The sequence below is a fragment of the Chiloscyllium punctatum genome, chromosome 34 (assembly GCF_047496795.1).
Source record: "Chiloscyllium punctatum isolate Juve2018m chromosome 34, sChiPun1.3, whole genome shotgun sequence".
NCBI classification, from domain to species: domain Eukaryota; kingdom Metazoa; phylum Chordata; class Chondrichthyes; order Orectolobiformes; family Hemiscylliidae; genus Chiloscyllium; species Chiloscyllium punctatum.
This window is the reverse complement of record NC_092772.1, coordinates 76,137,479-76,153,333: the sequence shown is the minus strand read 5'-3', so window position 1 is coordinate 76,153,333 and position 15,855 is coordinate 76,137,479. Positions and strand designations below refer to the sequence as shown.

The window sequence follows — 15,855 nt, the reverse complement described above, 5'->3', positions numbered from 1 at the left end:
AGCAATCCTCTTTGTTACTTCTTCAAAAAAACTGAGTCAAATTCATGAGATGATTTCCCATGCACAAAGCTGTTATTGGTATCCAGGATTTAACTCTGTACATTGGGGTCTGCGTTGCCCAGTTATAGGTGTTAATATTCTGGATGAAGTTCAAGGACGCCAGCATTTTCTCAGTGAGTCTGTATTGAGTCTTGTTCATGTCACCAACACAGGGGAGTTCCTTTTGAAAGGCAGTCCCTGTATCCCTTGCCCACCAGGAAATAGTGTACGTGTCCTTACCTCTGGATCAGGAGGATCAGGCTCAGAGTTGAGTAACAGCATCTTTGAAGAGGCTGATTAGTAAACCTGCCCAAGCCACCAGGCCATACTGTCTCCCAGCTGTCCCTGCCTGAGCCTCCAAACAGACCCTTCCTGTAGTTTCTCTCCTGTCAGACTCTCCCATTGCTCAGTTTGTCCAGGATCCCCTCCTGCTGCTGCACTGCTCCTGTCCCTCACTGACCTGTCCATCCCCCAGTGTTCACCACATTCATTCATTGTTTACAATCTCGTTGTCCCAGTCCTCCAGCCCCGCCCCCTCCACCCTATAGAGACAGCTCAGTGGTTGGCACTGCTGCCTCACAGCACCAGGTACCCGGGTTCGATTCCGGCCACGGGCGACTGTCTGTGTGGGGTTTGTGCATCCTCCCACAATCTAAAGATGTGCAGGGCAGGTGAATTGGCCATTCGAAATTGCCCATAGTATTGATTAAATTAGTTAGGGGGCATAGGTCTGTGTAAGTTACTGTTTGCAGGGTCGGTATAGACTTGTTTGGCCGAAGGGCCTGTTTCCATAATGTAGGGATTCTGATATATTGGGCAGCAACTGCTGTCAATCACCTGGACTCCTGTATGATCGGGAGCTCGTGCTGTAGGAGGGGAGACAAGTGCATGGGTGCAGTGCTGGCAATTGTGGGATTATGCACAGTATAGGTCAGTGCCTGGGAAGGAGGCTGTGGGTGTGAGGGATTAATCTATCATTAGCAGCTTCATCCCTCTAGGAGCAGGACCCAGGGGAATGGCCCCTCTCTTGCTACCCTGATATGTGATCAGACTATCAGTGGTGCAGCGTTTTGCAGAAAGTTATTAGAACTCTTTTGTGAAGATTCAGGGTTGTTATGGAAAGGGACAAGGATGGGCCTGCAATTAGAATTCTAATTTGGCTCATTTTAGTAAGATGGGTCTTGGCCAGAGTGTGCAGGAAGCTGTGTATGCAGGATCGTTCTCATCAGGAGCTAGGAAACTGGATTCGAAGAGAGAGTGTGTGAGAACTGGGTGTGGAGGAAAGGAGTGGGGGGATTGGTTTGGATTTCAGTTCACAGAAGAGAGAAATTGTGAGACTGAGGTTTAAAGCTTTGGGGGAAACAAGAAAACTACAGTTTAATACTACAATTGTCTTATGAATTTCCATCCTGTATTAACAGTGGTAACTTGTGTGCTCTGTTGTATGGTACTGAAAGGGTGGATTTGCGGATGAGAAATACAAATTGAACTTCATGGTCAAATCTGATAGTTACTTGATCCGTGCCGATCTGAATATCATTGGCCTTTTCATCTGGATGGAAAGGTGTGCATTCTGTCCGTGGGCAAATATTTCAAATCTCAATGTGACTGGAAAAGTACTGAGACACAGCCAAGTCCATGTCAGCGTGGTGAGTATGGAGAGAGAGTTCATTTGTTTTTGAAAGTCTGAAAAATCATGGCACATTTCCCAGGAACAATGAAGCCACAACTTTGCTTTGTAAAAGGACAAGTCTTTAATTAACCATGCAACCAGAAAGACACAAGGATACCTGCACCATGGGGAACACTATGAAAACGGGATTGTTGTAAAGGGGTTCATTCTCGATAATGGATTGTAATCCATTGGCATTGTCCCGTCGGTTCCAGCCCCGCAGGGAAACACTGGAAATATGATGGATGTAATGGAGGTTTCAGTTATTAAACTGTAAAAAGTGCAGAACAATTTACAAGGATGTTACCAGGGCTCAGGGGTCTGAGTTATAGGGAGAGGTTGGACAAGGGAGGATTTTATGTTTGGAGCAGAGGAAACTGAGGGGATTCTTTTCTAGAAGTGTATAAGACCATGAGAGGCATGGATAAGGTGAATGCACTCAGTCTTTTTCCCAGGAACTCAAGGATTGGACGGCTTGATTGGATCAGTTGAAGGTTAGAGGAGAAAGAATAAAAGGGAAGCTGAGGGGCAACTGTTTTACACAGAGGGTGGTATGTATATGGAATGAGCTGCCAGTGGAAATGGTTCAGGCAGGAACACTCACAACAGGTAAAAGACATTTGGACAAATACATGGATAGGAAAGGGTCAGAAGCAAATGGGCCAAGTGCAGGGAAATGGAGTTAGCGTGGATGGACTTTCTGGTCAGCATGGGCCAGTTTGGGCCAAAGGGCCTGTCTCTGCTGTCAGACTCTGTGACTCTAAGTGCATTTGCTATTTCTCCCACTAACTCTGTTGGTATCCTGGGATGTATCCCATCAGGGCAATGAGACTTGTCTACCTTTAGCTACATTAGCATATCCAGTTCTAACTCTTTCACGATAATGGTTATTATCTAGGTCCTCACCTTCCTCAGTCTCCTTATCAATTACTGGCATGTTCTTCGTATCCTCCACTGTGAAGACTGACTGCTGTGTGCTCATATTCCTGAACCCTGCTGGATAGGAATAACTAGGCACAGAACTCAGAGAGGTCTTCTTTGACACTTTATTGATGAGACATGGCAGTTACCTGGATAGTGTACAAGCAAAACACCTTCAGGCAGCATCAAGTAACTCCCCACCTGTCCAATGTACAGCTCCCACTCTTATACCTTTGTGGTTTGGGACTTTGAATAGAGACTGTCTCTCAGTATTATCTCCATGGCAACGGCAGTTAGAAAGTCTAGTTCAGTTCAGCACTTTGTGGTTAAACCACACACCCCTCCCCCACGCCCCTGTGGCTCCCTCAAGTACCTGACAGGCGCTTCAGTTTCAGTGGGGCTGTCTATCAGGATTCTGATGTGGAGGAGCCGGTGGACAAAGTTTAAAAACCACACAACACCAGGTTATAGTCCAACAGGTTTATTTGGAAGTACAAGCTTTTGGAGTGTGCTGTGATTTTTAACTTGCTTAGGATTATCTCTATGGTAACAGTTAAGTGCTTCAACAATTAGAGGCCATATGTTCCCCAAACATCAAGTTCCCCTCTAGCAGTATAAACTGTTATTCCAGCCCTGGGGATAGCTATTAATCACTTTTCTCCCCCAATCCCATCTCGCTTTCTGTTGATCTTTAAAGTTTTTCTAATCTCCATGGTCATTGCCAATCTGTATGCATTCTATTTCAGTTTGATAGACTCCCTTATTTCCTGAGCCACCCATGGCAGATTATTCCTTTTTTCCTAAAGTCCTTCCTTTTCCCTGATATATACTTTTGCTGAGCACTTCAAAAAATTTCTTTGATATTCCCGCACTGTCCGTCAACTTTCGCACCATAAAGTCTTTGTTTCCAGTCTACATTAGCCAACTCCTGCCTCATCCTATTGTCGTCTCCTTTTGTTTAAGCACTGGATCTTGGGATTGGATTTAATCTTCCAACTTTTCATCTTTGTTCTAAATTCAACCAGACTTATCAGAATTCTTTTATCAGATTACGTGGTGAGGCGATGTTTCCTGGGTGTTTTGGTTTTCATTGTCAGTGACCTTGGCTTTGTAATAAAGTACAGGATGGATATTCACACTGCGAATGTACGACGCAATCTAAAACCATAAATCACTGTCTCCCCTCAGTTTAAAATTGCAAAATCATTATCTCCTACACGCTTCCTCACTATCTAAGATTGGAATGCTAATCCACCTGACTATCTGTCATTTTCCGAAAATCTCCTTTGGTGAAGGTGGTGATTTTTGAATTCAGCTTTCCAGTTATTACCGCCTCTCCAAGAACACCCTGCTTTATCCTCAATCATAGAATAGCCTTTATCCACAATCATAGAATAGAATCTCAACAGTGTGGCAGGAGAGCATTGGCCCATCAAACCCCACCAACCATCCAAAGAGCATCCCACCTGGAGCACTCCATCCTTTTAACACTGCATTTCCCATGGCTGATCCACTGAATCTGCACAATCATGGAGACTGTGGACAAGTCCACACAACCCGCCGAAGCGCAACCCACCCATACCCCTACATTTACCCCTTACCTAGCACTACGGGCACACAGAAACACAAAAGGTAGCATGTGTACCTGAGATGAATGAACCTGGACTTAGGAAAATGTGACAACAATCACAACTAGTTAGAATTACAGAATCCCTTAGGCGCACAAAGAGACTATTCGGTCCATCGAGTCTGCAATGACCTGCTGTCCCACCCTACCTCCATAACCCCACATTTAGCATGGCTAACACAACCCACCTTACCTACACACTACAGGCCATGTTAGCACAGCCAATCCATCAAACCTGCACATCTGTGGGAGGGTCACATATTATGTCTAAGTGCTCAGGATTGTGGATGAAGGCTCACAAATACTTGACTCTGACGCAAATCCTCTTTTATTTACAAAATAAAATCTGGGGGAAATTGCAGCCAGACAGATTTCCAATTATCTCATGAGGAAGAGAATTCACAACTTGTGCCCCTGACCCAGGATGCGCAGTGAAGTCACAGAGGTCTGGGAACCATCAGAAATGTAACAAGTTGTGTGCAAGGTGGGGGTGAGACAAGGACAAAAAGACAGTCTGTCACACGGGGGAAGGCAGGAGAAATTAAATTGCAGAAATGGTAGTCCCTCAAGGCCATGGGGAATGGATTTAGGGCTGGGAAAGAAACCAGGAAACAAGGTGAGCAGCTCTGAAAGAAATACATTGAAAAAACAGATTATAACAACATAGAGGGCAGAGTACACAGTCTGAAATTGCTGCTCTCATTGGTGAGTACATAACGCTGTAAAGCCTGGGTCATTCTATTACAGCCAACACATGCAGGATAGGCCAAGTGTCCTCGATCTGTGCTGAACTTTCTGATAAATTTATTCTGACATTTGGAATTCAGGTCGGATGATGTTCATAAATTCTCAAATTGGACTTGACTTTAATATTCTGGAGAAATGTTAAATCAATCACAATGATCCCATTCTGCAGACTTTAGTCCGCAGCCCTGCATGTTCCAGCATCTCAGTTACATCCATGTCCTTTTATTCTAATGTGATGCTGGTTACTGCCTCTGCCAGTCCATCAATGAGTTCCTGCTCCCCACCATCTCTGAGTGAAATGAATTCTCCTCTCCCCTTCTTTCTGGGAATTAGTTTCAATCTAAATCCTCCAGTTTCTGACCTCTCAGTTAATGAATAGCTCCTTCCTATCCACTCGATCTGGATTCCTCAGCATTTTATCACTTCAATTAAATCTCAGCTCATCCTCCTCAGAAATCATCCCCAGACTATCCAATCTTTCCGCAGAGCAGATATTTTCCAATTGTAGAAACATTCTGATCAATCTCCTCTGTACCCTCTCTGGTGTGATCACATCAACCCTGGAATAAGGGGATCAGAAATGTGGGCAGTACTTTAACCGCAGTCAATTTCAGGGTTACCCTTAATTCTGTTTGCTAAAAACTGCTCGTGTCCTCCCTTTGCTTTTCTTAACTCTCTCTTTAAATCCTTCCTAGCTGATCTGTAACTCTCTATTGCTTCATCTGTACCATTTTGCCTCATCAACACATAAGCCTCTTTCTTCTTTTTAACAAGAGATACAATTTCTGTAGTAAACCATGGTTTACAAACTCTGTGCCAGTTGGGTCACCCCACAGACATTGACTTTCCAAAGAGAACAATCCAAGATTTTCTAACCTCTCCCAATCCAGGCAACATCCTGGTAAACCTGTTTCCACCTTCCCAAAAGCCTTCACCTTCTTCCTATAATGTGGTGATCAAAACGGCACACAATCCCCGAAAGGTGGCCTGATCATAGTTTTATTATCACTCCCCTGACTAAAGAAGGCAAGCCTGCCATTCACCTCCTTCACCACTTTCAGGGATCTTTCAGCTTGCAACTGAAGATCCCTCTGTATATCAGTGTTGCTCAGGACCCTTCCGTTTATTGTACAAATTCCTCTTGCTTTGTGTCTTCCAAAATGCATCACCTCACACTTGTCTGAATTAAAATATATCTGCAATTTCCCCACAAAACTTTCTGACTCATCTCTTTCTTGCTGTATCCTTTGACATCATTCTTCACGATTCACAACTTCAACAGTTTGTGCCATCTACAAACTTGCTAATTAAAACGTTTACATTTTCAAACTTTTCATTTATATATATTACAAGCAACAGATGTCCCAGCTCTGACCCTTGTGGAACAGAGGCACTGGTCACAGACCTCCAGCCAGCAACATACCCCTACACAACTGTTACTGGAAGAAATATCAAAGAGGAGCCTTGAGTTCTGTGCTGAGCACCACGACCAATGTTTATTCAGAGCTCCTTACTAATACAGGATGGGAAAGGTCCCTCTCTGGCTCCCCCAGATAAGTCCAGCATTTTGATGTGTTTACTTCATACGATCCCCCTGACCTGAACTCCAGAGTTTGGAATGTCAGCTCAGATATTTCCATGTTTCCTTTCCCAGTCTCTGATTCTCTCAGCTCATGCGGCTGCTTTGCCAGTTCTTTCAGAAATGGTTTAACCCTATCCTTGTCATTGCACATCTCCAGCCCTCCCACTACCATACCCTGTGGTATCTGCATAGTCCATCCAGTCACTAATTCAAAGGGGGACTGTCCCGTCCCCTTTGCTGGGGTTGTCCTCAGTTTTATTAGGCTGCTAAATAGTACTCTAACCCATCGCTGTCCTGTCTCTGAGAGAGCCTTAGTCAGACTAGCTTTCAGTGTCTGCGTCATTCCTTCTACTGTCCCAGAGCTCTGGGGGTGGTATGGGGGATGGGATTTCTGTTCAGTACCAAACAGGGCACATAAGCTAAAGAGCTATGTTCCCTGTAACATTTGTCCCTTGGTCAGAATCTGCAGGGGAATGCTTCCACCCATTGAGTAAACCTATTTACTAAAACCCAGCAGGACTTCCTTCCCTGGGATTGGGTGTGTGTGTAAAATCCATCTGTAATTGTTCCCATGGGCCCCTGGGTCCCTGCTGCTGCCTCCATTTTATTGCTTTCCCTGGCTCACACTGTGAACAGACTACACACCTTCGACAAAACCTTGCTGTATTTCTCCCTGTTCCAGGCAAGGATTGTAGTGGATCATCTGATATTGCATTTTATCCTCCCCAATATGGGCCAGCCCATGATATGTTTTTAATAATGTTTGTCTTATACAATGTAGTGGCACTGCTGGATCATCCAGACTCTGACGTGTCCTATTACTGCCCCACCCTTTTCCCATTCCTGTTTCTGCTGTTGTGGGACTGTTTCTGGGAATATCTTTAAACCTTCCTCTCTCACTTCTGTAGCTACGGCCATTGCCATCTCCTCAAATGTCTGCACTATTTCAGTCAGTATTTCACATATAAGATTATTAAAGGATTGGACACTCTGGAGGCAGGAAGCAAGTTTCTGCTGATGGGTGAGTCCTGAACCAGAGGACAAATTTTAAAAATAAGGGGTAGGCCACTTAGAACAGAGTTGTGGAGAAACTTCTTCACCCAGAGATGGTGGGTATATGGAATGCTCTGCCCCAGAAGGCTGTGGAGGCCAAGTCTCTGGGTACTTTCAAGAAAGAATTGGATAGAGTGATTAAGGATAGTGGAATCAAGGGTTATGGGGATAAGGCAGGAGCAGGATACTAATTGAGGATGATCAGCCATCATCATAATGAATGGTGGTGCTGTCTCGAAGGGCAGAAGGGCCTACTCCTGCACCTATTGTCTATTGTCTATTCACCTGCCTTATCCACAAACTTACTGCCCCATTGGTGTGGGGTTTTGACTACCTTGTGAGCTCTAATTCTCATTATTGCTGCTTCACTGGGAAAGTTAGCTGCTTCCACTAACTCTCTGACCTGTCCTTCATGCTCTACGTGCCCACAGACAGGGTGATTTACCCTCACCGAGCCCAGGCTATCACTTGGTCATGAACTATACCAAAGGCATGCTGTCTCTCTGTGTATATGCTGACTGCCTGACACCTGGCTAATGTCCGCGCTTCTGTCAGGGCTCGTGATGGTTCTGCCATTTCTGGGTAATTCTCCAAAAAAGTCCTCCAATAATTAAACAATCCTAAAGTTTGCCTTATCCCCTTCACAGTGTGCGGGTGGATAGTTTTGAAATCATGGTCTTTCGTTTCACTGGGATTGTCCCCCTCCGTTCCTGATTTGATCTTCCTGATGTGATGTCCCAGGTACATCTCTCCCTACCTTCCCACGCTCTGTGGGTTAATTTTAAGCCCGGCCTGCCTGACCTGACCCAATACTCTATGTAATATCCGGATATGTTCTTTCTCACCAACTGAGGCAATGAGGTGTTGGTAAGATTAAATCGATGCACTCCATCAGCCATATATCGGTGGGATATACTGGAATATTATGAGGTCCCTGAGGTAACTGGATCCAGGTCTACTGCTTTCCTCAGACAGTAAATACTAGCTTATTCTGACCGTTCTAGGTCCACAGTAACCCATTCACAATATCAAGGGCTGAGACTGTATCCTGTTGCAATTTTAATCCATTAAATAAAGTGGTGTGGTTCACTACTGTAGGATACTCTTTAGTGGCAGATTTACTGAGGGAGGTCTAATCAATAGTGAGGTGGGATGAGCTGTCCGGCTTATGTGAGTTAGTCTGGGATACTGTTGGTCTGACTATTCCCTGCTTCTCTCAATCTGTTACTGTCACAATTATTGCCTTCTCAGCCCCAGCTTTAATGGGATCCAGTTTGGGTGGGGAGTGAGAGGGCCCTCGATCTTTACAGGATCTACAGATAATAACCCACATTCCTGTTTGAGTTACCCGCCCTGCTGTTTGGGTCCTAGCTATAACTCCCCAGATTCTGTGACTGTTCCAGTCTCCCTGCAAGGTAACTACTCTGGAGATGTCGCCTCTCCTTTGCTTCCTGTCCTGGGCCTGGCCAGATTGTACCCATATTAGAGTTTGTGCCTCTACATCAATAGTTGCTCTGAACTGTTCTAAAATGGCAACTTCCAGAATGGTCCCTTCCTCAGTTTCACACTCCCATATCTGAATATATTTTGCCATATCGATGATCTGCATTGGGACAGATTTATTTCATCCAGCTTCCTTGATTCCCTCTCCAACTGCTCTCATTTTAGTAATTGAGGGGTGAGGGGCAAATCCGTTTCGGTAACTGATATAGATGCTCCTTTTATTAATATTTGTTCTGCTGGTTCCCAAACACAGCGTCAATGAATATTCATGTGCCTACGTGAACACAGGCACACACACAATGTGAACATCTATCTCCCTCTCTCTGCCTACGTTCCTTGTCTATGTGCCCTTTCCTGCTTCCCTTGTAACATTGTGGGTCTGGTTACCCTCCCTGTACTGCAGTACCCTCCCTGTACTGTACTACCCTCCCTGTGTTTCTGAGTTTGTCCCAGCTCTCATGGCCCAATTCAGAATGTGATCAGAATGATCTCCCACTGGCAGTCCCACGTTTATAATTACAGTTAAATAGGGTCCCATGTCATCTGTTAAATACATCAAACCTATTTCATCATCACAGGTTGGGGTTTGGTAATCCCCCGTGGTCCTTACACACCTCAGGCTTCCTCTCTGTATGAGCCTCGATAATACCCTTGGTTCCCTGAGACACCAAGGTTATTTTAGCCCATTCAGTCTGTCCCCTCCCCAGTGTATCCCTGTAATATCTGTGAATGCCTGGAGGCACTCATCGGCTGTGCACTGGGGGGGGGCTCAAACCCTCACCCACTCATTGCAGAGACAGGTTCTGCTGTACACGTCCGGGCATCTTGGCATAAAGGATTTTGGCCTAACACCATCATCGGTGAGACTGTACCTCAACTAATTCATCCATATTGTCCCAATAAGGCCCGTTATTACCATTTCTCTATCAGGCTGTGTGTTAACACACCAACATCTGTTATTCAGCAGGTGAACGGTTCATGTTTGGTTTCTGTCAGTTCCCTTTGTTGCTCCCTACTGTCTGTCCAAGTTGACCTTTGATGCCCAGTGGTGCCACAGACACGGCCTTCTGGACCTTATAGGGCGGTGGGTCATCCCACCCATTGTCGTCCCTCTGTCCATACGTGGATGCTTTGTCATCTAACCCGTTCCAGTCAGTGTCACCATCCTCACTGCCTTCTGAGGACAGCGGGGCACTCGGTACCTCCCCCACTGGAACTACCACCTGGCCCTTTGGCTTTAAGGCCTCACGTCAGAGAGCCACCACCTTCACTTGTTCCTGTTTCCCATAATAATTAACACATCCTGTCATTCCTGGAATAACACAGAGCAAAATGTGAATTTGGTTTTACTTGAAATATTAATAATTTGACATTCACTTTACATATCTTTAAAGGTGAAAATTCTACTCTGATTATTTAAGTGAATTTAACATGATCATACAGTGAAAATAACCCTCATAATCAACGATAATGAATGAACTGAATAATATGTGATTATTTGTACAAGTTCTTGCATTGAAAATTCAATTTTATTTAATGTTTGTCACCCATTACACCATGGGCATTGTTATTAGGGAATAAAGTAATGGAAGGATATCAGAGAAAATAAATAGACTTGAATTTTAGCTTCACTGGAATAATGAACCGAAACAATATTTGGAAATATGGGTAAACTACATAACAAAGTTTCCAGTGTCATTATTGACGTGAAAACTATTTTAGTTTGCTAGTTGTTTTGCACTAAGAATAATTGGAACTGAATTGTGATTATGAATTGACCATTTAAAATATATTTTAAAGAGAATAGTCATATATATTTTTTGGAGGAAATTAGGAAAGTAAATAAATATGTATACATTGGTATTAATAGTTTTAAAATGTTTAGAAGTTGACTGGGATTATTTGATTGAGAGAGGCTGCATGATTATTAAGACTAATTCACCTTTTTCATTGCATTGTTGGTTTCACTAGAATCTGTTGTGGTCTAAGCTCTTGTTGTGTGCAATGGACTGTCACTCATAGCTTAATTAACCTGCGAGTCCCTGATCAGGTTTCCTTTGTCTGTAAGACAGTCTGTAAGTTTGGGGCACACCTGCTTTTCTGAGGGGAAACAGAGATTCTTTTCAAAGGAAATAAGTGGCAGTTCTCACTGAGAATGTTTCCTACCACACACCATAAACAGGGAAGGGTTTTTCTGAAGAATTTCATTGTCTATCTATAAACTGATGGTACCTGTGTTTGTCAGTTTGTGGAGGATTCAGCACATTTGTTCTGAGCTGTTTTTATACAAGCAGTTGGCTCATTCTGTCTTTGCCAAAAATGTTGTTTACTTTCCCCTTTTACTGTGATTCTGCAGGTTAGAATATTCTGAGAGTCAATAATGTCCAATAACTGAACATTGAATGATTTTGACTCTAACAGAGCAGTGGCCTTGTTTTCAGCTCATTATTCACTTTCCATTTCCTGGTTGTGTTGAATGTTACAGAAACAGGCTCTGAGCAATGTTTCCATTCACTTGTGTTGGAGTCACTGACAGCCACGTGATCACTCAGTTTCAGGCTGATGGATCAGTTTCTCTGTCCTATTAGATGGTGGTCACTTGCTCAGTTTCCGATGGCTCACCTGAGTGTCAATCCATCAGCTGCTGAAACCCTGCATCCAGCATTTGTTCCCTCTCACAGTGACTACTCCAATACAGTCCCAGCTTGTCTCCCACATTCACCTCCACATCCTCATGATCACCTCAGATTCTACTGTCTGTGTCCTTTCAGCAAGTTGTGTAAGACACCGACTTCAGTTTTAACCTGATCTATATTATGTTCAGAAAGATCATTTCAAAATGTGGTTCACTGCTTCTTCAGGACCTTCCTGAAGAAGGGCTTATGCCCGAAACGTCAATTCACCTGGTCCTTTGATACTGCCTGACCTGTGCTTTTCCAGCAACACATTTTCAGTTGTAATTGTAGTAACCAGTTAATTACAAGTTACTGACAAAATATTTTAAGAGAAGCTGCTATTGGTGGTGGAAATGCTGCTGGTTGGTATAAAAGAGGGCTTGGGTGAATACTGTACTCGGTTTTGATGAGAAAGTTGAGCAATGTAAGATTCTTTTATCTTTGTTAATAAGAAGAGGCAGAGATTGTAGCTAGGACATCCACAAACATCTACCCTCACCACCACTGATGTTCAGTAGCAGCAGTGCCAATCAAGCGGGCTGCTTTATTCCGATGGTATCAAGTTTCTTGAGTGTTGTTAGGGCTGCACTCATCCAGGCAAGTGGGAGTATTCCATCACACTCCTGACTTGTGCCTAGTAGCGTTTGGACAGGATTTCAGGAGCCAGGAGTTGAATTACTCTTGTAGCCACTGTGTTTATGTGGTGAGACCAATTCCGTTCCTGATCAATGATTATTCACAGGATAATGTTGATAGTGGGTGTTCAGTCATGGTAACACCATCGAATGTCAAGGGATGGTGGTTAGGTTATGTCTTATATGTGATAGCCTGCATTTGTGTGGCATGTATGTTACTTGCCTCCTGTAAGCCCAAGCCTGGATATTGTCCAGATCTTGTTGTACTTGGACTTGGACTGCTTCAGTACCTGAGAAGTAAATTATTTATTAACACTAAATAGTCACGAGATTATGCAAATTCCTTTTTCTATCAAATGTCACGGACTGTATCTTATGGTCACTCTCCTATTCACTTTCATTATCTTTTTATTTTCTTCTTAATTCAGACACAAATGTTTGAACATCGATCAGTATAAAATTACATAAATTAAAATCACATAGCATGTTTCGACAAGTAAACTAATTGAATGAAATACATTACTTCTGTATTGTCTGCATTTTGACAAAAAATAATTCTCTTCAATAACTATTGAATGGCTCATTTATTGTCCTCAATCCATCAATCTAAGTATTATATTTCAGTCTTCAGTTTACCGATCTTAATGTACGTCTAATCAACATCAGAGCAAAGTGATTTTAAAATATTGAGTCAATTTATTTGTTCAGAATACAACATTTATTAGGAATTCACTATCCTTATAATAATTGCAGAATAATTTGTTTGTCTTTCTAATGTGTTTCGTCAGATCCATATATTATTTTAATCCATATTTTAATTTAATCCATTGAAACAATGCGATTGTTTTCAGGTTAACTATCCCACAATGGAACCAATCATTTTGCATCCAACACGCTTTGTAAACTGACTTTTGCTGTTTTGAATAATCACAGTAATCTCAGCCTTATGAATTCAGAAAACTGGAACGACTTTTCACTGCAATAATTCCTGTTCATGTCTGCACATTGCACAGTCATGTAGCAAAATTAAATTTCTCCTTCTTACAAGTGTACTGATAGATTTTCGAAAATCTAAGTGTTGCTCTATCTAATTATTGTTCAGTTCAGTAGGGGGTATAAATGTGTAATAATGGCTCAGTACATGAAGTAATGTGAAGATATTGCAATGTACAAACTCACAATGATTGTGAATATCAATTTTTATTTTAACCATGGAAACACAGTTGAATTGATTAAATTATATTTCACTTCAATGCTCACATTCATTGTATTTCTAATCACAATAAGAGCAAACTATTTCATGTGACAAAATTATTTAAAATTCATCTCACTTTTTTATGGATACAAAATAGAATTAACACCCGTTTGTTCTTTCCTTGACCAATCACAGTGAAGTTTGAATTGTAGAATGCTAGACTGATACAGCACGGAAACAGGCCATTCAGCCTAACTTGGCATTCCGGCCAAGTTTCCTAAACTAAACTAGTCCCATTTCCCTGTGTTTCTCCCATACCCCTTTGGACGTTTTCTATCCAATAAACTGTCCAAAAGTCTTTTAGATGTTGTAATTGTACCAGCCACTGCCCTTCCTCTCACAGCTCATCCCAATATGTGAAAAACAGTGTGGAAAAGTTGCCCCTCAGACCCCTTTTAAATCTTTCCTCCTCACCTTAAAAATTATTTACACCGTAGAATCTTTAAGACTGCAAAGTTATTAAAAGTTGAGAGGTATTTAGAAGCAGCATAATACTTTATTCATACTTTATCGGTGTTCAAACATTTGTGTCTGAATTAAGAAGAAAATAAAAAGATAATGAAAGTGAATATGAGAGTGACCACAAGATACAGTCCATGACATTTGATAGAAAAAGGAATTGGCATAATCTCGTGACTATTTAGTGTTAATAAATAATTTACTTCTCAGGTACTAAAGCAGTCCAAGCCCAATTCATACTTTAATCAGTGATGTGAAGCAAATAAATTCAAGATGTTGTGATCATTATAATGAACAACAGTTACAAGTTGAGACAATGTTGGTTGAAAAGCAATTCAGTCGACACTTAGATATTTTCTAATCAACTCTGAGGTGTTTTGACACATCTCTGTTGAAGGTGGGAATTGAACCCATGGCTCCTGGTCTCCTAGTACACACATTACCATAATATTCCCATGCAGGAAGGGCAGGACTATAATCACATACTTACTGTGTTTATTCACAGGGAAAACTGCTCAGATATTTATTGTTATAATTGGACTAGGATTGTATTAGACAGTTCCATTGTGTAATGGATAAAAAGAATTAGTAATTTCTAATAATGATGGAACGAAGCAACAATGGTCTTAAATAAACATAAATCTCATGATAATCAAGTAAGTCAATTTGTTTGAAGCAGTTATTCATGTGCATAAGTTAAAATTAACCTGCTTTTTAATGCACATGAATTGGAAATAAAGCATTAGTCATTCAATGTGACTACTCAGCGAAAGACAACTTCCCTCATTTTCAAAAAAATGTGATTTCTAAGAATTCAAGATTTATTGTAAAAGCATAGAACAAACATTTGTTAATTCTGGTTTATTTACACAAGGAACACGTGTAATTTAAATAATGCTTAACATGAAAAATACTTAGCTCTTATTGTAATAATCAGAACTGTAACAATGTTAGAATTGAAGTGAAATACAATCAATACAAGATTGTAAACAAAACTGTGGATGCTGGAAATCACAAACAAACTCAATAATTGCTGGAAAATAACTCAGCAGGTCTGGCAGCATCTGTGGAGAGAGTTGGGCCCAGTGACCTTTCTTCAGACTGCACTTTTTCTTACAACCAATTCAATCCAGCTAAGATTCCACACTTAAAATTATTTTTGCTAAGATTAAGAGATTGTAGAGTGCAATATTGTTTGTATCAGTTGATGTACTGAGACATAGTTCCACATATACAGCTGGAGATATTGGATTTCAACAATGATTACCGGTTAGATTTTGGTAATAATTAGTTTTAAAATGGCTGATAACAAATTTAAGAATGATGAGAAAACCCCTATTGCAATGTAATTGTGCAATATGTTGGAAAAAAATTAAATATTTATGTGAAAAATAGTTAGCAATTTCTTAATTGATAAGACTGATTAATGATCCTTCCATTAATACGAGAATTCAAATAAAAGAGAAAAAGAGAGTTAAAATGAGTGTTGGGTGAGAGAACTTTGGTTGATTGCAGGTGTGTTGACCTGAAAAGAATGTCAATGTTTCATTATGATACTGGCCTTAATAAATAATGGATTGAACGAAAATGTAAATCTCATGATGGTGTGATAATTGAAATGACAATTAAATAATATTTAATGTGAGAATGCAACACTTAAGATGATACAATATTTTCAAAGCAGTTT

The 15,855-nt window shown here is 41.6% G+C and overlaps 1 long non-coding RNA gene across 3 annotated transcripts in view; it reads left to right on the top strand.

Annotated features, from left to right (window-relative positions):
• LOC140458937 (uncharacterized) overlaps nt 1-15,855 on the top strand; it is a 40,718-nt gene that overhangs the window by 19,061 nt on the left and 5,802 nt on the right. The gene's annotated exons all lie outside the window — the stretch shown is intronic.